Genomic DNA, 24,796 nt, shown 5'->3' on the forward strand with positions numbered 1-24,796 from the left:
TTTTACTTATTATCTTTTACAGAACAGCAGTTCTTAAGTTCATTATCTTGTCCTAGCTCCAGATAAGAAATCAGTATTATAGAAACATCCTCACTAGGCAAAATGTCCTCAATTCTGTCCTACCTTCAAGACAACCCCAGACCTGTCTTAACGTTTGTTTTAACCGTCTGTTTCTATTGTTTTGTGCACTGCCAGGCAGCATAGTTCGCTATAACCAGCAGAATGATGCTACATTCATCTAGATTGAAATTGTATCAACAGTGGGTTTTGAAAAAAAAAACAACGCAGCAATAATTAGAAAATATGCACATTTTATTTTCAATTGCTCAAAGACATTTTCTCACACATACTGGAAGATGAATAGTCTCTGCATGACACTTTTTATCATTCCTCTGGGCGTGGCTATAAGGCTCATTGTTCCTCTGGGTGTGGCTAGAGAGCTCATTGTTCCTCTGGGTGTGGCTATAGGTCTCCAGTTTTCTAGCTTCAACTGGCCTAAGGACATTGACCAGATCTGCCCCCTGGACGTAATTCAGGACTTTCAGGGTTTCCACGCTCAATGTCTGGACGGCCTTCAATACCAGTTCATTTGCCCTTGAGTTTGGTAGCACAGAGCCAACGAAGCCAGCAACATCACTGTCTAGATCATCTGGAACTCAAAACAGAAGAAAGAACAGAGTAAGAAATTAATTAATTAAATAAATAAACAGGACACACATCACAGCAGTGAGTTCTTCATCCCATCCATGCTTGTCTTTACACAGATCGCTTAAAAGAGGTTTGGCTGGAAGGATGAATGGTGCCAGAAAACCGAGAGGGTCATAAATGGAGCCCACAACAGAAAGAATTCCTCTTCTGGTTACTGGCTTTTCCTGCACCCTAAAATTGTACATGAATGTGTCAAAATCTGTGCACCATTGTACACCAAGAGCTTGTTCGGTGGGTAATGCATCATGGTTGAGATCAAGGTCTTTTATGTTACTGGCTCTGTGTTCAGCTGGGATCGTTGACAAGACCTTCCTACTATTGCTTACCCATTTTGTGAGGCAAAACCCTCCTTGAGCGCACAAATCTCGCAGATCTTTCACTAGGGCAATTGCTTGCTCCTCTGAACACACAGACTTTAAACAATCATCTACATATATATTATGCAGAACTGTTTCAACAGCTTCTGGTGCTGCAATGCTTCTTCTATCCTCAGCTGTTCTTCTCAAAGCATATGAAGCACAACTAGGCGAGGAGGTTGCCCCAAATATGTGTACTGTCATGCGAAACTCCTCAAGGTGTGCATTTAGGTTACCATCTGGCCACCATAGAAATCGCAGCAAATCTGTGTCTCCCTCAGGAACTTTCACTTGGTAGAACATTGATTCAATGTCTGCTACTATAGCTACTGGTTCTTCCCGGAATCTCATCAAGGCTCCTATGAGTGTATTGGTGAGGTCAGGTCCCTGAAGTAATTCACCATTTAATGATACACCCTGAAATGCCATTCTTAATCATGTTCTTCATGAAGCCTTTGTAATCTTCAAGGAATTCCTGGTTTCTTTTCAGCTTCCTTAGCAAGCTGGCAGCTCGCTGTTCTGCCATGCAACGATTGTTTGGAACCTTGGGTGTTTCATGTCGTAGTGGAAGTCCTATGCAGTAATGTCCATCTACAAACTTTATTGTCTTCTGCACTGCTTGCATAAATTGTTTGTCCTCTAGACTATTAATAATATGCCACGACTCCATTGCTTTTGAACTATTTGCTCCAATTAGCAGACCCACCTCTGCATCAATGTGTGGTAAACGCACTCCTCTCAGATATGACCACTTGTGGATGTATGTCTCCCTGGGAATGTTCTCTTTCTTTACCGGAATGTCCTTGTGCGTAAAGACCCTAGGTAACTCAACGTACTTTGTGTCTTCCAAACCACACACTTCCAGGTCTGAAAGTATATAACTGTTAAACAGCTTCGGTCCTCCAGATTCCCCTTGGCTCATAGTGCTCAGTGAGATCTGAGTGGGCTGTCCTTTCACAATCAGCCGTTTCTGGATTTCTTCTGTACAAAACGTAGCTGTGCTTCCAGGATCCATGAATGCATATGTTTCTATGCATCTTGCACTTTTTCTGGATTTCACTTTTACAGGGACAATCGAAAGCATACAGCCTATTTCTTCGGCCCCAGTATGGCCACATGATTCTTGTGTGATTGACACTTGAGCACAAGAAACCTCTTCATTCTGGCTATTACCACTGTCCTGATTTGTAGACATGGTGGCATCTTTATAGTCCTCTTTCTCAACATGGAGAATATCTGGGTGTCTCTGAGCACACTCTTTACATGTCATTCTCCTCTTACAAGTTCGACTAAGATGGCCCTGTGTCAAACAGCCAAAACATAAGCCTTTAGACTTCAGGAAGTCCACACGCTCTTTATGTGCACGCTCTTTAATCTTGTAACATGACTCCAATGCATGATTTTTCTGCGGCCACCTTTGCCTGACGATCAATGAAAACAACCAGATCAGCAAATCTTGCTCTATCTCCTCTTTTTTCTTTAAGCTCATAAGCTTCTACTCTCCATCTCTCCCTCATTTTGTATGGCAATTTGGAAATCACAATTCTCATATTGGTTGGGTTGTCCATCTCTTCCATAAATTGCACATCCTCCATAGTATTGTGACAACCAACCAAAAACAGAGCATAAGCACAGAGTGCTTTTCCATCATCAGACTTAATCTGCGGCCATTTTAAGGCTTTATCGATATAAGCACTAGCTATATTTAGCTCATCGCCATAATACTTCTGAAGTAACCGCTTTGCTTCCTTGAATCCTCTGTCAGGAGCCATGTGTTCACAGCTTTGAACAAGGTCATGTGGTTCTCCTACAGTACACTGTTGCAGGTAATACAACTTATCCTGCTCATTATCTGTTCTCCTTTCAATGGCGTGCTCGAATGCTCTGATAAACGACCTGTAAGCAAGAGGATCGCCTCTAAACGTGGGAATGTCTTTTTCTGGAAGCTGAGCCCAACTCTGCTGCTTCACCAGTAGTTCCGTAATCATATTTTGCTTCTGCATCATTTGAAGAACATCAACATTTCTTTCGTAAAGCTGATCACCAGTGTGGTCTGTGGGTTCTGGGCTCAGGACCCGTGGTTTAGTGAATTTCAGTGGCCTGGAGGGACTTTTGCTTCCTACTGCAGGGGGGTAAATAGGTTGGTAACCAGTCTGTTCTTCCTCCTTCACACAACTTCTCGACTGACCATGCTTTCCCGCCCGTAAATAGCTATTCATGCCATCCTCTGATTTCTCATATTCTTTGAGCACCTTCAATTTTGCACTGCTTTCTGCTATTGCAGTTTCTATGTTCAATTGACATGACAGATGATTTAACCAACCAACAAAGCCTTTGCCTGCTTAACACTGCTCTCTGCCAGTTGTGACACACTATCTTTAGGGCCAACATCATCAAACATCACTTCTGCATTGTCAATCTCAGTTTCATTCTCTTTGCCATTAGTGTCTTCACACAAGGCAGCCATCCATTTTTCAGTTTCCTCCACAAACTGATTGACTGTCACCATCTTAGGCTGAAACCAGTTGTGTTGATCTGCGTTCTTTTCGTCCTCATCCAAAAGATCTCCTATTTTTCTACTGAGATCTGTGAACTCCATTACAATTTTCATGAAATCATGCCGCATGACATCTTGCACTCTCTTCAAATTGTTAGCATCACTCATCAACCTCTCAACTTCTTTGATTTTACTTGTAATTCGTGCCAAAGTTCCTCTTCTTGTTGCTATTAACCTGTGCAGCTGCTCTTGCAACGCTTTCTCAGTTAATCTGCGCCTTCTCTTATGTTCCGTTTCTACCGTGTCAACGATTTCGCTCCCTTACTCCTTTTTATAAAGCCAACGTGTAAAGAGTGTGCCACCAAGTACTTCTATAATACTTTCTTTCTCAAAGTGCACCGCAACTTCCAAATACAGAACGTGTACGGCTCACGTCTAGGTTACTCGATCTACACACGGAGAAACTCAACAGGCGCTACTAGCTCAGCGCTTTTCTCGCACTTGTTAGCAGCTGTAATCTTCACAAACTTAAGCAATTCTATCGAAAGTTTCACAGAGAACTTGCACTTTGCATCATCCAGAGTATTTTCATTACCTTTTCTAAAGCTTCTTCTTGCAGTCTGCCACCGTAGTTGCACTGAGGAACCGAGCGATGCTTCTCTCTTTCCCTTTGAAACAGCTATTAGCGCTTAGCCATCGTCTTCATCTTAGATGCTTGTGGAGCAGTTTTGGACTTAATGTAGTGGCACTCCGTCTAAATGATCCTGTTTTGCACCACAACTAGCTGCAGGAGTCACTGATTCATACGCGCATGACAGAACGCTTGAATAGTTTGAAAACGTTTGCTGAAAAAATAAATAAATAAAACAATTCACAGTCACACGGTCAAAAACAGTGTTGCTCCTTTCTCTCGCAGCTACGAACTGAACTCAGGAGCCTTACACGCAGCTGCCCCCTAGTGGAGCATAAAAAAGATGGATTAAATTGTCTCTCTCTATTGCGGCTCTTACATGGTATAAGAAGTGTTTATTGTCCTTTAAATCGAAAAGAACTATAAAGGTAGATCACAGTAACTCTTTTTTTAAATTTAACTCTATGGTTTTGTTGAGTTTTAAATAAAAGTTTATTGTTGTACTTGAAATATTTTCCTGTCATTGTGAAATACAGGGAAAACTGGTCAAATGCAAAATTTTTTTTTTTTTTTTTTTGCCCTCATCGCTCCATGAGTGTTCCCGGCTGACTTGGGCAACTTAGTTCGCTTAACCTGCATGTCTTTTCGTTGTGGGAGGAAACCGGAGCCCCCGGAGTAAACCCACGCGGACACGGGGAGAACATGCAACAAACTCCACACAGTGAGGACCCTCGTGGGGATCGAACCCACGCTGTGCTCACTGTGAGGCAACAGTGCTACCCACTGCGCCACCGCGCCGCCCAGTAGACGTGCGTGTAAATATGTGTATATGTACATGTATATGCGTGTGTGCGCGGGCGTGTTTGCGTGTTTGTTTTTTTAATCTCTGTACATCCATACATACATAAATATCGTGAGTGAGTTTATATACACATACACCCAACTACTACATTATATTGACAAAGTTAACCTACCTCTCAAACGCGCTGCCTCCTCTTTAAATATTTTCCTGTCATTGTGAAATACAGGGAAAACTGGTCAAATGCAAAATGTTTTTTTTTTTTTTTTTGCCCTCATCGCTCCATGAGTGTTCCCGGCTGACTTGGGCAACTTAGTTCGCTTAACCTGCATGTCTGTTCGTTGTGGGAGGAAACCGGAGCCCCCGGAGTAAACCCACGCGGACACGGGGAGAACATGCAACAAACTCCACACAGTGAGGACCTCATGGGGATCGAACCCACGCTGTGCTCACTGTGAGGCAACAGTGCTACCCACTGCGCCACCGCGCCGCCCAGTAGACGTGCGTGTAAATATGTGTATATGTACATGTATATGCGTGTGTGCGCGTGCACGCGGGCGTGTTTGCGTGTTTGTTTTTTTTATATATGTACATCCATACATACATAAATATCGTGAGTGAGTTTATATACACATACATAAAGATGGACAATCAGACAGAACTTTTGAAAGGCATTGAAAAGCGCATTGAAGCTAATACCGTCGCTATAGACGTGAACAAAAAGGCAATATCCGAGCTTCAGTCTACAATCAACCATCAACAAAAAGAGAACGCAAAGCTGAAAACTTCATGTGACGACCATGCCCGTTACAGGAGACGGTGGAACTTGAGGGTGACTGGCTTACCCGAAAAGGACGACGAGAACATGCGGGAGACCATCATCGGGATTCTCACGAAGGTTATCCCTGTGTCTGTGGATCGATTGCGTGAAACCGTCGATACCGTTCACCGGCTGGGGCAGAGAGCCAGCGCTGCTACTTCTATCAATCTCCCTCGAGCTGTCATTATACAGTTCGGCACGCGCACTGTCCGGGACGAGGTTTGGAAAAAGTCCAAAGAAGATTTTTCAAAGAAGATTTTTCCAAGGAGGACAGACTCGCCCGGACCAAGCTGTGGCCGCTGGTTCAAGAAGCCAGGAGCAGGGGTAAGCGAGCTTACCTAAAGGAGGGTGACGCGCTGATTGAAAACAAAAGGGTGGACCCCGACAAACTCTCTCTCCTTATTCTCTCTTTATTCCTGTTTATACGGTATGTTATGCTTGGTCTTTTTAAAGGGCTATTGCACGTCTTCATGTGACTGTTACTGGCTGAGTTAGTTTACTCATTCCTGCGCATCGTTCCCGACATTTTGCGCATCTTTTGTCTATTCTATGTTATCTTTGTTATCGCTGAATACCAGGGGACTAAAGAATAATGCTAAACGTAAGGCCACTTTTCTTTACTGTAAGGAGCTGAAGGCAAATTGTTTTTTCTTGCAAGAAACGCACTCGTTAAGTGAGGATGCACAGTTTTGGAAACTTCAATGGGGAGATCGTATTTACTTTAGCCATGGCACGTCTCATTCAGCTGGGGTTATGATTTTGTTTTATAGGTTTCCTGGGTCCATCTTGGACCATATATATGTGATACTAACGGTCATTGGGCAGTGGTAGTAGTGGACATTGATGGAGCAAAATTCATTTTAGTTTGTGTATATGGGTATAACAGTAAAGTGATTAACAAAATATTTAATACAGACCTTTGTGGGAAGATGAAGCAATGGAAGATAAAATACTCGACAGATCAGGTTATTATAGGAGGAGACTTTAATGTAGTTCCAGACAGCTCAGTTGACTGTCTTCCCTTTAGAGGGCAGCATCATCTCTTTGATGATATTTTCAATAACTTGTACTAATCTTGTACTAATAACTTGTACTAATAACTAGTACTAATCTGACAGACTGTTGGAGGACAAGAAATCCCAACATCAGACAGTACACCTGGTTTAATGCTTCCAGTAATGGTCAGTGTTCTAGGCTAGACTACTGGTTAATCCCTCCCAATTTGACTGATAGTATTTTAAGTTGTGAAATTTCAGCATCTCCTTTAACTGATCACTGTTCAGTTAGCTTGTTCCTCTCTTTGAACAAATGTAAGTGTGTCTCGCTAAAATAAAGCTGCTTTTTATTCAGTACTGGCAACGTGTCTCCAATTCACAAAACTTACACACAGCTTTAATTCATAGTTAATTAACTACTTAAGTTGCGACTTAAAAGTGCTAAAGGATTAATTATGACTCTAATGTTATCCTTTTTGTAATAAGACTCACTTCACGAACTCATTTTAGGTGAAAATACTCCATTGTCTGTCTTGGTAAACCAGGCTTTTGATAGAATGTCATTAATTAGACACTGATCTCCATTAAAATTATGTGATTGTGAGACACAATATTGCTTATGTCCTTTTGACATGTTTTTATACGCACAAAAACCAAAAGGAACGACAGATTTCTGAAAATGTAGTGGAGTAAAAAGTAAGATATTTGACTTTGAAATGTAGTCGAGTGAAAGTAGAAAGTCACCCAAAATGGAAATATTTATTTTATCAAGAAATCTGAATCTATAGCACAAACAGATTTTCTAACTGTTTTCTACTAACAAATAATGATGTTATTGTAAACAACACTTTATTATTACTTTTACTGCGTTTGTTTATTTGCATTTATTGTCTTTTACTTATTAGCTTTTACAGAACAGCAGTTCTTAAGTTCATTATCTTGTCCTAGCTCCAGATAAGAAATCAGTATTATAGAAACATCCTCACTAGGCAAAATGTCCTCAATTCTGTCCTACCTTCAAGACAACCCCAGACCTGTCTTAACGTTTGTTTTAACCGTCTGTTTCTATTGTTTTGTGCACTGCCAGGCAGCATAGTTTGCTATAACCAGCAGAATGATGCTACATTCATCTAGATTGAAATTGTATCAACAGTGGGTTTTGAAAAAAAAAACAAAAACGCAGCAATAATCAGAAAATACGCACATTTTATTTTCAATTGCTCAAAGACATTTTCTCACACATACTGGAAGATGAATAGTCTCTGCATGACACTTTTCATCATTCCTCTGGGCGTGGCTATAGGGCTCATTGTTCCTCTGGGTGTGGCTAGAGAGCTCATTGTTCCTCTGGGTGTGGCTATAGGTCTCCAGTTTTCCAGCTTCAACTGGCCTAAGGACATTGACAAGATCTGCCCCCTGGACGTAATTCAGGACTTTTAGGGTTTCCACACTCAATGTCTGGATGGTCTTCAATACCAGTTCATTTGCCCTTGAGTTTGGTAGCACAGAGCCAACGAAGCCAGCAACATCACTGTCTAGATCATCTAGAACTCAAAACAGAAGAAAGAACAGAGTTAGAAATTAAATAAATAACTAAATATGACATACATCACACTGAAGTGATTTCAAGATATTCAACCCAACAGGAAACTTTCAGAATCTATTCTTCATTTCTTAGCTTCCAAGGCAGTCGTCTCACTCAAGCCTGGTTTATGCTTGGGTATGCATTTTCATCTTTGCGGAGCTGGGGCTGGGTAAAAAGCCCACTACCCATAATAGTTACATTACTACACACATTACTAGAGTAATTTATAGTAGTCCAACAAGATTTCACCATTTCCATTTTACAATCATTTTCCAACACTATTCCAAAAGATAATTAAACAATAGCTTCCATTTATTCAAAAAAATGTAAGGCTACATGTTATTGAAAGAGTTTACTCTCAACCTTTCACAGGCTTTTGATATTTAATCCCTGATTTAAAGCACTTAATCACATCCTGTTACATGTTCAACATACTCAGGCCTTGCATGGCCTGTACAGTGCAGAAGATAAAATACTCGATAGATCAGGTTATTATAGGAGGAGGCATCATCTCTTTGATGATATTTTCAATAACTTGTACTAATCTTGTACTAATAACTTGTACTAATAACTAGTACTAATCTGACAGACTGTTGGAGGACAAGAAATCCCAACATCAGACAGTACACCTGGTTTAATGCTTCCAGTAATGGTCAGTGTTCTAGGCTAGACTACTGGTTAATCCCTCCCAATTTGACTGATAGTATTTTAAGTTGTGAAATTTCAGCATCTCCTTTAACTGATCACTGTTCAGTTAGCTTGTTCCTTTCTTTGAACAAATGTAAAGCACCTTTGAATTCAATTTGGCAAGTTAATAGTAACCTTTTGCTTAATAAGGATTTTTGTATAGAAGTTAGGAATCTCATTGAAGATATTTCACTACTGGAAATGTCACCTTTGAATAAATGGGAGTGGTTTAAATTCAATGTTAGGGCAGCAGCAATTAGGATAGGTAAATATGCTTCTAAACAGATGAGGGCCAAACAATTACAACTTGTTAGTAATATTACTACTTTATGTGCAAAGCCAATGTTATGAACTGAGGAGCGAGGCCAAGTAGTAGATTTCAAATCTCAGTTAGACAACCTATTTTTGGAGAAAATGCCCGGGGAGCATTTATTCGTTCTAGGGCTCGTTGGATTGAGGAGGGTGAAAGGAACTCTTCATATTTTTTTGGTCTTGAGAAACAGAGACAGTCCAAAAAGAAAATCTCGAAATTAAATATCAATGGTATTGTTACTGAAGACTCTGATTTAATAAACCAAACGATTCAATTTTTTAATAGTAAATTGTACTGTTCTAATCATTTCAAATTTAACTGTCAGTCATTATTCAGTGAAATTAGTGAATCTATTGAAACAATTGACTCTGAATTTAAAAACGTTATGGAGGATGACTTGAAAATTGAAGAGTTAGATAGAGCAATCCATCAAATGGCTAAGGGTAAGTCACCAGGCCTTGATGATTTAACTGTTGAATTTTATATTTTCTTTTGGAACGACATACGATTGCTGTTGTTTGACGCCCTTCTGGAATATATCTCAAACAAATATCTCTCTCCCACTATGAAGCGAGGTCTTATTACCTTGATTCCCAAGGCTAACAAAGATCCCTTGTCTTTAGAAAATTGGAGACCCATTACCTTGTTATGTACTGATTACAAATTGTTAGCTCTTGTTTATGCAAATTGCTTAAATAGTGGTTTAGCAAATGTGATTAACGAATGTCAGTGGGCTTTCATGAAGGGGAGGAATATACATCATCATACCAGATTGATTCTTGACATGTTGGATTATAGACAGTTTATTGACCATGACAGTTTGATTTTAATCCTTGATTTCTAGAAGGCTTTTGACTCATTGGAGCATTGCTTTATTTCAGAAACTTTAAAATATGTGGGTTTTGGGGAGAAATTTTGTAATATAGTCAAGATGTTTTATACAGATATAAGTAGTTCAGTATCCCTTGGCACAGGAATGACCTCTAGCTTTAGTATGTCAAGAGGCATTCGACAAGGCTGTCCGATTTCACCGAAATTATTCATCTTGACAACACAATGCCTACATTGTTAATTAATAAAAATGCAAACTTACATGGTATTAAAATTTTTGATAAAGAATTTAAAGTAAGTCAGTTTGCTGATGATACTGCCATTTTTAAAAAAAGATAAAACTATGGTTGACATAGCATTAAAATCCATTTTAACTTTTTCTGGTGCATCCGGTCTCTGTCTCAATATTAAGAAATGTGAATTGCTCCCGATCCATTCTTGCTCTGAGACTTCTGTTGCCTCCATTACAGTCAAGTCCGAGGTGAAATATCTGGGAATAATAATTTCAAGGAATCTTATTAGAAGAGAAGAGGTTAATATTGAAGAACGTTTAGTAGAGATGAAGAAATCCCTAAGCCACTGGTTAACTAGAGATCTTACAATTTTTGGACGAGTTCTTTTATCTAAAGCTAAGGGTGTATCCAAATTGATTTATCCATGTCATTCTGTGTTTACCTCTGATAAAAGTATTAAAAAGGCTAATTTGATTATTTTAAAATTTCTCTGGAGGAACAAAACTCACTATTTAAGAAGATCTCAACTAATTAGAGAATATAATAAGGATGGTGTTAATGCTTTAGATTTTGAAGCCTTAATTGGTTCATTCAGAGTAAACTGGTTGAAAACTTACCTGTCATTTCCCAACTCTATGTGGTTTCATGTTCCTAGAGCTTTATTTCAAAAACTTGGCCTGGACTTTTTACTTAAATGTGATTTTGAGTTAAGCAAGATTCCTATCCAGTTATCTAAATTCCACAAACTGGTATGAGAAAGGTATTCTGTTTGTAACTGACTTAATAGACAGTAGTGCTGTTCTGTTAGATCACAATAAATTTGTTGACAAATTTAATTTGGTTTGTATTCGCCGAGAATATTTGAAAATGTGCAAAGCTATTCCTGCTACTCTGATCCATCTTATCCTAAGCACTCTTTTGTTCTCTAATGTCACTTCAACTCTACCCCAATTGATGATAAGAGACTGCAACTTAACTGATAATAAGTGCAACAATGCTGTTCTCACGACTGCTTTTAAATCTAATTTGTTTAATGATTATAGCAGTAGGATGTTAGTTGCGCTGGATCTGGGTACAGCAGTTAAAGCGCCCTCTAAATACATTAAACGGCCAGTTTCACCTAAGGTCAAAGAGACCCATTTTAAAATCTGTCACAAAATATACCCGGTGGCTAATTTTCTACATAAACAATTTAAATTTGATTTGGTAGGGTGTGCTTTTTGTGATTGTCCTGTAGAATCCTTAGAACACCTCTTTTTCACTCGTCCCAAATAAGTTGCAAATAAGTTTTGGAGTGACATTAAAAACGGGCTGTCTTTAATGTTCCGGATTTCAATATTAACCATGTCTTGTATTATATTAATGATCTTGACAACAAAACACCTGATGTAGTGAACATTGTTTTCTTGCTTGCTAAATATCATATTCATTGTTGTAAGTGGAGAGACTCTGCCCCATGTTTTGATCTTTTCTTGGGTGAATTCAAACCTTTTTACTCCTCACTGAGATATCTCAAATGTAAATGTGCTAAAAAATAACCTCCGATGTTTCCAAATTCCTTTTGTTTTAAATATTTGCTCCAGTGTCTTTATTTGCCTTACACTAATGTATGTATTATTTACTTATAGTCCCATGTTTCTTTATTTCTCTGTTCATATTTCCTTTCAAAGCACTGTTCATTGTACCTCTACGAGACTTTGTACTTCAAATGTTTAATAATAATAAAAAAATACATACATAAATATCGTGAGTGAGTTTATATACACATACACAGAACTACTACATTATATTTTAAGCTTCATTTACTGTTGAAATTGTCGGTGTATTTTAAATAAACTCTTGTCACTTCCGGTTTCAGCAAAATGTGATTTCAAATTGTAAAACACACAGAGAACATTATGACCAAAACATTTCATTCCCTAGACGTGAAGGCGCAAAACAGAGGGCTAGGGCTCAGTGTTACGGGCATGGGGTGAAATGGGACTGGGCCTTAGAGTTTGGTTGCGCAGCATTGTGTTCACTGTGATCAAGTTTTACCGTCGCCAAGCAGGAACTGATAACAGGTTCCCACTAAATAACGTATCGGAAAGAATCGCTTTCTTGTCGTACTGTTCCACATTGGACTTAACGAGAATCGAACCTGCAACGTCCGGTTCCGCAGGCAGCCGCATTAACCGTTGGACCACATGACCGATGATGTAAGAATTGAAGTCCTTGCTATTTGAATTGAACGAACCGTCTACAGACGTCTACAGATGTGTGTCTCGCTAAAAGAATGTACTCTCTCTTTTTTATTGAAAACTTCAAATGTACAACACTGTAAGGCATTACCATTATAAAGTCATGAGACAGCAATGTGCACCATTTACAGCACTAGAACATCCATCCATCCATCCATCATCTTTCGCTTCTCCGGGGTTCGGGTCGCGGGGGCAGCATCCTGAGCAATGAAGCCCAGACCTCCCTTTCCCCAGCCACTTCCACTAGCTCCCTGGGAGGGATTCCGAGGCGCTCCCAGGCCAGCTGGGCGATATAGTCACGCCAGCGTGTCCTGGGTCTTCCCCGGGGTCTCCTCCCCGGTGGACTTGCCTGTGACACCTCCCAAGGGAGGGGTCCAGGAGGCATCCTAACAAGATGCCCGAACCACCTCAACTGGCTCCTCTCGACGTGAAGAAGCAGCGACTCTACTCCGAGTCCCTCCCGGATGACCGAACTTCTCACCCTATCTCTAAGGGAGAGTCCTGCCACCCTGCGGAGGAAACTCATTTCGGCCGCTTGTATTCGCGATCTCGTTCTTTCGGTCATTACCCAAAGCTCATGACCATAGGTGAGGGAGGGAACGTAGATCGACCAGTAAATCGAGAGCCTTGCCTTATGGCTCAGCTCTTTCTTTACCACAACAGACCGGTAAAGAGCCCGCATCACTGCTGACCCAGCACCAATCCGCCTGTCAATCTCCCGCTCCCTTGTACCATCACTCGTGAACAAGACCCCGAGATACTTAAACTCCTCCACTTGAGGCAAGAGCTCATCCCCGACCCAGAGAGGGCTCTCCACCCTTTCCCGCGTGAGAACCATGGCCTCGGATTTGGAGGTACTGATCCTCATCCCGGCCGCTTCACACTCGGCTGCAAACCGATCCAGTGAAAGCTGAAGTTCACGGCCTGATGTCCCCAATAGGAAACATAGTCTTTAATCAGTTCAAAGAACATTAAGGAGTCATGTTCAGTTTAGCTTTTGGTAGCTAATGTTTGTTCAGTTTAGATTTTGGTAGCTAATGTTCCCCCTGACTTCTGAGCCCTCCTGCTACTCACTTCAGACCACCTGCCTTGGACGAGCTGCCCACCCTACGCTGATGTTCTCATAGACTCCTAGTTATTCCTAATACCAATATTACTGCTATTAATATTAGTAATATAATCACTTGTAGGTAGTTTGACCAGAAGAGGATGGGTCCCCCCTGGTGAGCCTGGTTCCTCCCAAGGTTTCTTCCTCAGTTCTGAGGGAGTTTTTCCTTGCCACTGTTGCCCCTGGCTTGCCCACCAGGGCGTTTCTGTACATTCTTACAGTCCTGTTGAAACTTTGTCTTTTCCGAAATTCTGTAAAGCTGCTTTGTGACAACATCCGTTGTAAAAAGCGCTATACAAATAAATTTGATTTGATTTGATGTTCTGAATATGCTGTTCTATATAAACGACTATAAAATGAGAAGAATTCATTAGAAATTGTTTTGGGATCAGAGCATTCTTGGTTCCCAATTAGCAAAGTTTTAATCATATTTCTCACCTGATGTTTTTTTCTCTAATTTGCAAAAATAGGAAGTGTTTTGTTCTCCTTGTTCTATCCATTTGGCCTTTGATCGAATATAAGCGCCTTTAGCTTTGTGGACAAAGATAGCATCAAGTTTATTGTTCAATTCCACAATTTTCTGTTTGTCCTCGTCTGTAGGATTATTTTTGTTACAGAGTGTATTTAACTCAGTAATGAAATCTTTTTCCTTTTTTCTAGCCAAAATTGCTTTTTCTTTACTTTATGATATTGAGTATTTTCTGATATTGTATTTTAAAAATTCCCACTTATTGACAAATGATTTAATTTCAGAATCATAGTAGGACTCTTTCAACATGGCTCTGATGTTCTGACAGTACTCATCATCCCTCAACAGACTTGAATTAAGTTTCCAAAAGCCTTTGTTAATTCTGGTAGTATTAACTGGCTTCAGTTCCAAATGAATTAGACTGTGGTCTGTTAAAGGAGCAAAGTCCATTGATAACCCACAGACAAGCTGTGATAGGTTATGTGAAAGTAGCCAGTAGTCAAGTCTAGACTTGCATGTTCTGGTTTAAACCACGAATACTGTAAAGTCTCAGGGTTCTTGACTCTCCATATATCTTCCAAACACAGTTTGTTACAGAAGTCTGTGATGGTTTTGTTAAAATGATGACAGTCATATCTTGAGGAGCACCTGTTCATCCATTCATCTGGAGTCATATTAAAATCTCCCCCAACAAGAATATTATTAGTAGGATTGCTAGTAAGTCTTTGTTTTGTAGGCCGTTATTATATCCATAAACATTGCAAAGGATGAGGAATGATTCAACGATTTTCATAACTGCCACAATCCAGTGGCCATTTGCATCTGCTTTATAAGATGTGATCTTTCCTGGGCAATTGTTGAATAAAATAGCAACTCCCCCTGAGCGTGAAGAACCAGGGCTAAATAGCATATTATCAGCCCACTGACTGGACCAGAATTTGGCATCATTTTCACTGGAATGCGTTTCTTGTAGGAATGTTACATGAGCTTTTTGTCCCTTACAAAACAGAAATACTGCTTTTCTTTTAAGTTTGTTTTGTAGACCCCTAGTATTCAAGCTGTTGAAAGATAACTGACACAGCAAGGAAGACATAGAAAGAAAAAGGAAAAAATATATATATAATAAATTGAAAGCAATAAAAAGTAAATAAATAAATAGAGTTATAAATAGATAAGGATAAATGAGATTTGCTTTTTGAGTGTAGTGTCAATGACTGAACGGATTATCTAGAGGCAGGGTCCCTTATTGAAGTGTTCCTATTAACCATCCCTTTTAGAAGTGTCCGTCTTTTGAACTAACATTAACATCAATGGACCACTAGTAAATTAACGTCTGCGATAACAGTATAACATATAACAGTATAACAGCAGTATACATGAACAGTATATCCTGGACGAACTGAAAACATTTGCCCCCTTTTGTTTCAACCAAAGTTGTTATGTGGAGAAAGTTGTACCAATTGTATTTAGGCTGTAGGGTTACTTAACCCTTAAACCGTATTTATCATCCGGCTATTTGTGGACCTATGTTTCAGTACACACCTGTATAAAGCTGTAACCATTAATGATTTTATCTACGGTACCGGTATAGTTCGGTTGTTTATATACCCAATGGGACCACTGTAAAAGGCTTTGTGGCTAAGCGCTCTGGCTTCTTTTAATTTTGGCCACACCGCATTGCGTGCCTCCTTGTCAGCTTTCAGCAGGTCCTCCATGAAGCGAATGCCGTGCTCTTTACAAGCAGCATGATTCTTGGAAGCTCGCCAGATTGAATCCCGATGAATCCTCATGGTGAATTGTATGATTATCTGTTGATGTTTGCCTTCAACCCTCCTTCCCAGTCGATGTGCCGAGTCAACAAGGTCCTCCATCTTCTCTGACCACTGTGGAGTGATTTTGGACAGTATCCTGATGATTCTCTCTCTGGTGTTTTCTCCCTCGTGTTCTTTCAGCCCGTGGACGCGGAGATTCCAGCGCCTTTTGTACCGCTCAATTTCAGATATTCGCTCCTTGAGATTTTTGTTTTCAGCTGTGACAGCAGACATTTGCTTTTCCTGGGCTTTCACCTTATCTTTACAGTCTTTAAGTTCTTTAAGGTTGAAATCCAAACTTTTCGCAAGGTTGGCAATTGCCAGAGTGTTCTCATTCAGTCGGGAGTTGAAACTTTCCACCACGACAGTTAGACTTTTTAACAGCTTCGAGAACGGCTGCATTTGTCACATCTTTCTCTGTAGTGGGGTCGAGAGAAGTAGAGTTCTCCTCACCTTTTCTCCTTCTTGTGTTGGGCGCAGAGATCTTTGTTGGCGTTTGGAGGCTGCGTTTCTTGCTTGAGATGCTAGCGTCGGTCTCCATGCTTGAGCTATCTTCGTTAGCATAATCATGCGTTTCCAGTGCCAGTTTGGTGGTTGTTGCCATTTTCAAGTAGTCTGAAGCATATACTGACCTCCGTGCGTTTGTAGATGGATCGCGTTTACTTTTAGTTTAGATTTTTTCAGGGATGACCATTTATCTTCCAATTTTAGGGACATAGCTGAGCAAAGTCACGTCTGCTCAGGTCGCCATCTTGCCCGGTTCCCCCAGGAGGCCAACTCCGTGCTATTTGAATTGAACGAACCGTCTACAGACCCCGGATGTGTGTCTCGCTAAAATAAAGCTGCTTTTTATTCAGTACTGGCAACGTGTCTCCAATTCATGCCACTGCCGTTTTCCTACTACAGCTCATTCACAGTCATTTATTGCACTTTCATGCCAAATCATTCATTGCTACACAAACTTACACACAGCTTTAATTCATAGTTAATGAACTACTTAAGTACTAAACTTAACTACTTAAAAGTACTAAAAGATTGATTATGACTCTAATGTTATCCTTTTTGTAATAAGACTCATTTTAGGTGAAAATACTCCATTGCCTCTCTTGGTAAACCAGGCTTTTGATAGAATGTCATTAATTAGTCTGACACTGATCTCTATTAAAATGATGTGATTGTGAGACACAAAACACTGAAGGCAAACAGTTTCCATCAGGTAGAACCGAGTGGCTCTGAAATAACTTTTTACAAACAAGCAAAGTTTCACTTTAAGATTACTTATTAACTTATTTAAAAGGGGAATACAAACTTGCTTTCAACACAGGTTCACAAATAAATTTTCTTTTACTGTATTTACGGTATTGATCTGTAGGTTTCTGTTCATAAACTAACTGAAACTAATTCATTATAAAATGAAAGCGTTTGTATAAATTCAGAAAAAAAGAAACATGCCAGTCACAACTGCATGTGTGTACATATTTGTATATTGTGGTCTATTTACACAAAGTTAGGGGGCTATTTCACGAAGCGTGCTTATGAAATATGACTTATTTGAGTGAGCCTCGCTTGAGTTAGCCAAACAGTTCACTTCCGTCTAGTTCCGTTCCATTACCGAAATCCAGATGCAACCTGTTCCCACTAATTCAAGCTAGGCCTTTGTAATCGGTGATCATGCGCGTGCACTCAGTATTCAAACAGCCTCACTAATCGATATTCAAAAACGCAAGAAAAATGTCAAAAGAGCTGAAGTGCAGTTCCAGTTGATTAGTCTAATGTGCAGGAAAATGTAAAACACAATATTAAATACATTAAATAACTGTATAAAATATTTCAGCAACCAGAAAGAAAACTGCTACTGCTGCTACTGGTGGTGGGCCTCCTGTAGCAGCCCTCACTCCTGCAGAAGACCTTGCTTTAGAGCAAAACAGCAGACGCCCCATCATCGTGAGAATTGAAGGAACATCATCTGATCCTGTCTGTCCCCATGATACACAGCCTTATGTTAAAGGTAGGTTCAGTTGTTTCTCAGATTTTACATTTTTGTTCTTATTGGCCTATTGAATCTTCTAGCCCTTCATTGAAAGTCCTTTTCTGATCACAGAGCCACTCTTGGATGGATATTTCTGGGGAGAGGACAACTCCCATCTTAGCAGTGACACTGACATGTGTAAAAATTCTGGAGGCACTGCTGTGTCTGGTACACTAGCAACTTCGCACACACTATCATGTCCGTGTCACTGCTGTGCTGAGAATGGTCCCTACCCAAATAATATCTGGTCAGTAAACAGACCAACATTGAATGGGATAGATTAGAATAAAGTGTACACCTATTTAGCGGACTCAGCAGGTCAAGTTCATAAAGTAACCGCTTAGTGGAAGTCACACAGTGGAAGCACCTTCCAGCATGACTGGTCTCTAATGTCCAATTCTCCTCTAGAAGAAAGAAATACCGGGTTAGAAGTGTGATGCTTTACTGACATCTTGAGGTCAAATCTGGTACTGCAAGTTCTATAGTGGTGTTTCTTTAACCTCTGCCCCCCTTAGAAACCCCCTGGACTTGTATTTCAACCCATTGTCTAATTTATGAGGTCAAGCTGAATATGTAGGTCCACTCTAATATGCTTATTGTTGCTATACCACATAAGGTATATTCTACTGATTCAATATGATATATGTATATAACAGTGGTGATAATGGTAACAGAGATAATATTTCACTACAATATTTTTTGGCCACTCGATGAAACCAACATTTGAAGCTTGAAACAGACATATTAACATATTTTACGCTGTAGCAGGTTTATAGTGAGTCTTAGCATAAGCTATTAGCTTCTGATTAAAATGCATTGGTCAGGCTGCTGATGTACTCACAGTCAGTGATGTATCCAGGAGTGAAAAGTTAATTTTTTTTCCTCACATAATTGGTCCCACCAATTGAAAATCAAAGCATCTACTGTGATTTCATAATTAATGTGTTATAAACACATAAAACCACTTTTTCAATTCTCTGACAGCCACAGAGTGAAAGTGTAAATAGCTATTAGTGGTTTGAAGTCACTGGTAAACTATGAGTTTTTTCAAAAACCTTCAGAAAGACTAGCTTTTTCCCCTCCATTTGTCCTCTATTTTATACTCTTTTATAAAGGGATTATGTGGTGGATGCTGAGTGTATACCGGGATATCAGTCTACAGCACTGTATATCTACCAATATTGCTTCTGCTGCCTCAGACAAAATATTACAAATATTTCAACAGTGTATATTATTGAAATTATTAGATAATCACACAATTGTGTTATGCAAACAGGTTATGTTGTAATGTGTAGTGTTGTGTTGTTCTTTGAACCCAATTACAAAACTTTCATTTTTTGATGTAGAATTCTGTAACAAATCTTGCATACTGGCTCTTTTCAGTGAGTCAGATACATTGGCCCAGCTCACAAATAAGACGCATCTTTTTCGGCCCACAAATGGCCTTTTATTCACTAACATGGCCAGTTTTTCAGCTATAGTGTCGTAAAACTTGGCTTCATTAACAGAAATACACACACAAAAAAAGCAGCTCTTTAATGTGAGTCAGCTCCCATTGTTCACCTGAAAGAGCCAGTTTAAAGAGCCGACTCCTTTCAGAACAACACATCATTAGGATTTAGTCATGAATGTTTAACGTAGTGTTGGTTTAGTACACTCCTCAAGGGTCCTTTAATAAAGACAGTGGTTCGGTAAAGAACCATAAACACTCAAAGAACCATTTGGATGCTTAAACGGTTTTTTGCATGGAAAAATGCTTCTTCAGGTTCACTGAGAATGTTTTGCGTAGCACTAAAAGGGTTCTGCTTTTATTACAGTGTCAAGCTTGTAACAATAGAAGAACCTTTTTTGGTGTTATGTAGAACCATTTTAAAAAGCCATTTTACCATGCTAAGAACAATTTAGCAATACAAATGGTTCTTTGAGTGGTCATGGTTCTACATAAAACCACTGTCTTTACTAGAGAACCATTGAAGAACCATTTTTTAAGAGTGTACGTTTAGGGGTTAGGAGCAATTTAACAGCAATGATTTTAGAATTAATTATATTAATATATTGATTCTATTTAATATTCGCTATAGTCCAATAAGTCTTGCCTCTGATGCAATGCCTCTGTCTGAAGGAAGCTGGAAACAGAAGTCCATCATTAATGAATATCAGCACAACCTCCAAAAAGAATAAATCAGTCTTTTCTCTACATGTTCAAATAAAATCTGTTCACTGCCAAGGATCTAATTTCCATGATGGCTTAACCAGGTCTTACTTGTTCGTCGTTTGTTCATTGGTTCCAAAATTCTGAAATCCCCAGGGCATGTTAGATTATGATTACAGTGTTTTCATGATATAAAATGAATGTATGTTTGGTTTATATTCAGTTGGCTTTGGTTGGTGAGTTCTGAGAAAGAGATAGAGAATAACCTCATTATCATTTGCTTCCAAAATTTCACGGCAAAGTTGGACTAAGACTATAATAAAATTAATGGACAGTAACCTGGTGAAATTGTCACTGTGGAAAAGAGGGTTTGCCAAATGCTACACTCTCAGAAAAAAACCCTTGAGGGTACCACCCCAGTACTATTAGTCAGGGAATATAACTGTACCATAATCCATTGAAAACATTTATACAAATTTATACAAACATTTACAACAAGATACAAATACATGGTACATTTACATTGTTTGTACCTTGATGAATGAAAAATGTACCTACACAGAACCATTACTTCCAACAGTGCATAAAATCGAACCCAGGCCCTCCTCACTGTGAGGCGACAGCGGTACCCACCATGCCGCCATAATAAATATCATTTTAAGATTATCTGTACTGCTTGCTGCTGCTCCCCTTTCTGATGGGCTCTCTGTGTTACCTGCTGCGAGGACATAATGTAAAGTAAGTGATGTTCAAATCAATTCAAGTTTAATAAGCGCTGTTTGTGCTTTTGTCTCAGATGCTGGGAGAGAGTTCAGCAGGGTTTGTATGAAGACACAAAAAAGGATAATATGTTGTGCACAAACTACAGAACATGGGCATGTTCATAACCTTTAATTATTAATTACTGCTTTTAAGACTAGGTAAAATAGTAATAATAAAGCAACAATGTGGTGAGCAGTTCATTTAGTGAGCCATGCACAGTGCACGAGCAAACTGAAGGGATATTATATGCCAAGCCCTTCTTAATGCAGGAAGTCCAGTGTGGGGTGGGGTGTGTAACAACAGCTTCAAATGTGTTCATTTTCATAAGAATGCAGTTTACTTCATTATTACTATTGTGTGTCTCTCAGTTGAATTACTTTTGGCAAGGAGTGCACTTACATGCACTTAATAATGCAATAACCGCAGAAACAGATGTGATGGGTAGAAGCATAGAGGGGGCTTTTATTTTGACACTGGTGTTTTGATTGATCTCGGCTTCACCCGCTATATAGTCTCGCGCAGGGAGAACGAAGGATCGTTTGATCTCGTGGGGGCAAATCTGAGCTCGGCGTCGGGAAGATCCGTGAAGCTGTATGTTGCTAATGTGCATGTTAAACTTTTGGGGAAGACCATAGGAACGTGACTGAGCCTGCTGGCGCCGTGTGTGTGCGAGAAGCCCACATTTACACAGGGAGAGTGGGGGGCTTTCTGAATCAGCAGTGTGGCGTGACAGATATTGTGTGAGCCCCTGGGGATATCTGAAGTACTACAAAGTGAAGTTGCGCTGTGCATTCCACCTGCTACAGTTAACCGGTCTGTACGGTCAGCAACAATAGCCACTGCTTTTTCTTCTTCCCCTTTTTTAATACCTCTGCATTACATCATTTTTAAATAGTTAATAAAGGAATATTTTAGTATATTATTGGGAGGCTTTTTGACCCAGGGCAGCCCCTAATATATTTTACCCCTGGTTAATCTGGTGCCTTTTTAATTTAGGAAGGACGGTTAGGAGGCGCCCGCTGAAAGGTAGAGGATATTCAGCTAATTTAAGCCGGGTTTCTGTCCCACCTATATTGAAGGTTGCTGTGTCACGTTTGGTTTATTTTTTGATTTGATTAGTGTGGGTGACTGGAAGTATATTTATGTAATCTCTTTTCATTGTCTACTGATTTTATTTAATCACAGTGTGTAATTTAGTATGGGGGGTTGAACCTAGGCTGGTATTGTGGTTCCTTCCTTTTTTTTTATGCGTGGTTATTTTACCATTAGTAATTAATAACCCATCGAGGCCCAGATTGTGCTAGGGTGATGTGATTTTAGAAGTGGGTCTGATCGCTATGATGTGTGCAGCTGTCAAATTTTTTATCCTTAATAAACCTGTTAATATACCAGCCTCTTAACGTCTCTGCGTGCCTTATTTAGGTAATTCTTTGGGTTGGTTACCGAATAATAATCGAATCAGGTAGCCCTCGGGTCACAATTTGGAATCAGGTAGCCCTCGGGTCACACAGAGGACAACGCTTCGGACTGCGTCACACCGGAAACAGGGGAATCTTCTGCAGAAACATTGGGGCCATCATCCGCAGTATCGCCGAACTTATGAGATTGTGTTCGCGTCACTACACAGGCAGGAAAAACAGAAGGGAATTCAGACGCCACGTCTGCTACTGGTTGATACCCCTTTAATTCAAACATAGGATCATCAATTACCTCTGGAAGGGGCAACACCTTTCAACCAGCCAAATCATTCCCAAGAATAAAGTCAACCCCCTCCACTGGTAGTTGAGAACAGACCGCAACCTTAACCAATCCTGAAACCAGTTCAGACTGAATATACAAGTTGTGCAAAGGAACTCGCACCACCCCCAATTCTATTCATCGTACTAAAACATCTGAACCACAAGACGCATCATTAGAAAAAGGTAAAACACCATCAAGAATAAATGACTGCTGCACCCGTATCCCGAAGAATAGTAATAGGAACGGGGTCGTCCCCACCTGTCAAAGACACATTACCCTTAAAAACAAACGGACCATACACAGAATCAATTTCCTGGCAAAGTGAGCCCAACAGAGGAGGAGAAACGTGCACAAAACCAGCAACTTTTGGTGCTTGCCCCTTAGATTGATTTTTTCGCTTTAAGGCCGGACAATCAGCAATAAGATGACCAAGTTCATGGCAACAAAAGCATTCCCGATTCTCATTTTGGATCAAGGATTTAGATTCTCACATTCCTTGAAAATTTCTCGGTGTCGGACTGAGATGTTTCCCGACGCAAAGACGAAGCAAAAGTACTTGTGTGTCAATACAAATTCCCCCGCACACACCGCAGCCTGCGCCACAGCAGCAATTCTTCGTTCATTCAAATGAACCACAACCTTCTCCGATAACGAATTCTTAAAATCTTCTAATAGAACGAGTTCACGGAGTTGCTCACAATTAACCACCTTGCTGGACTGACACCATTTATCAAAAAGCGCACCCTTCTCACGCGCAAACTCCACAAGTCTGATCGGCGGAATTTTTGGCGATAAGCCTCAGGCACCAACTCATAAGGCCTTAAAATAGTGGCTTTTAATGAGTCATAATTAAGACCATCTTCAAGAGATAAAGTAGAGCAAACTTCCTGGGCTTTCCCCAGTTAGTTTACACTGCAACAGAAGCAGCCAAACCTCTCGAGGCCAGCGTAAGGCAGCAGCTCTACGCTCAAATACGCCAAAATAAGAGTCAACCTCCATCTCCCTAAAAGCGGGAACCAAACGAATCTGTTTACTAACATCAAAGTCACTAGGGCTCACAGAAGGCTGCAGGAAATGAAGACGGGGCATTTAACACAAGCACGGGAGAGGTGGAAGCTGGATTCACAGGAGACGTAGGAGCCCGCGGGGTTGAAGGCAAAGCGTTAACCTGACCCGCGCGCCCATATTCAAGTTCACACTGTCTAGTGCGCAAAAGCTGCATCTCGTGCTCCTCACGTTTAGTGTCCAGTTCAAGCTCTTTTAATCGAATAGCCAACCTAAGAGTTTCTGAACTCTGACCAATTAAATGCGAAACAGGATCCTCACCCATAACAGGGACTTCAGCTGAAGCCTCACCCAAAACTACCGGTTTTTCACCGGACACGACTATATCCGCATTCCCTGAATCTGAACCAGAGGCTTCCGCGGGTAAAATACCGGCCGCAACTAAACCATCCAGAAGCACCCCCTCATCACCTGCTTAGTAACCGTCTTAGGAACAAATATATCATAATAATCTGCAACTAACAACAAATCAGACTTGCGACAACCCAACAAAGCCTCAAAAGTAGGAGAGTGTTTAAACGCCTCTATACTGAACTCCATCACAACGACCCCAAACACCCCCCACCACAAAAACAAAGCACTCACCAGCAAGGGACAAAAACGAAAAAAACAGGACGAGCCCCCATTTTGTTACGTCTCCTAGGGGTAAGACGCACAAAGAAGAAACAAGACTGTTCACCCAGACGCCAGACCAAAACTAAACTTAAAAAAAAAAAACACATCAAATACAAGTTTGACAGTTTATTCGATGCTTCGCGTTTTCCTTGTCATCAAACTTATAACAAACCTAATAACAAGAAAAAAAACATAACTAACTTACCTATCAAAAGAAATGAAAAAGAAACTACAAAAACACGACCCTCACTACACTACCCATAAACAAAGTCCAACAGATCAACATAAAGGGCAGGTCAGCCCTACGTTTCCTTTCTAACAAAAAAAAAAAACTACCATCACATCTTTAC

General features: G+C 40.2%; 1 long non-coding RNA gene across 2 annotated transcripts; it reads right to left on the reverse strand.

Annotated features, from left to right (window-relative positions):
- Positions 1 to 291: 291 nt before the first annotated feature.
- Positions 292 to 4,519, reverse strand: LOC119264357. 2 transcript variants are annotated; one of them, XR_005130984.1, is made up of 2 exons: positions 4,157 to 4,519; positions 292 to 649 (listed from the first exon to the last, which is right to left on the reverse strand). It is a non-coding gene; the product is annotated as an uncharacterized LOC119264357 (long non-coding RNA). The 2 variants fall into 2 exon arrangements; XR_005130983.1 differs by having other exon boundaries at positions 292 to 655.
- Between the last annotated feature and the right edge of the window lie 20,277 nt (positions 4,520 to 24,796).

Source organism: Pygocentrus nattereri, chromosome 1 (genome assembly GCF_015220715.1).
Source record: "Pygocentrus nattereri isolate fPygNat1 chromosome 1, fPygNat1.pri, whole genome shotgun sequence".
Lineage (NCBI taxonomy): Eukaryota > Metazoa > Chordata > Actinopteri > Characiformes > Serrasalmidae > Pygocentrus > Pygocentrus nattereri.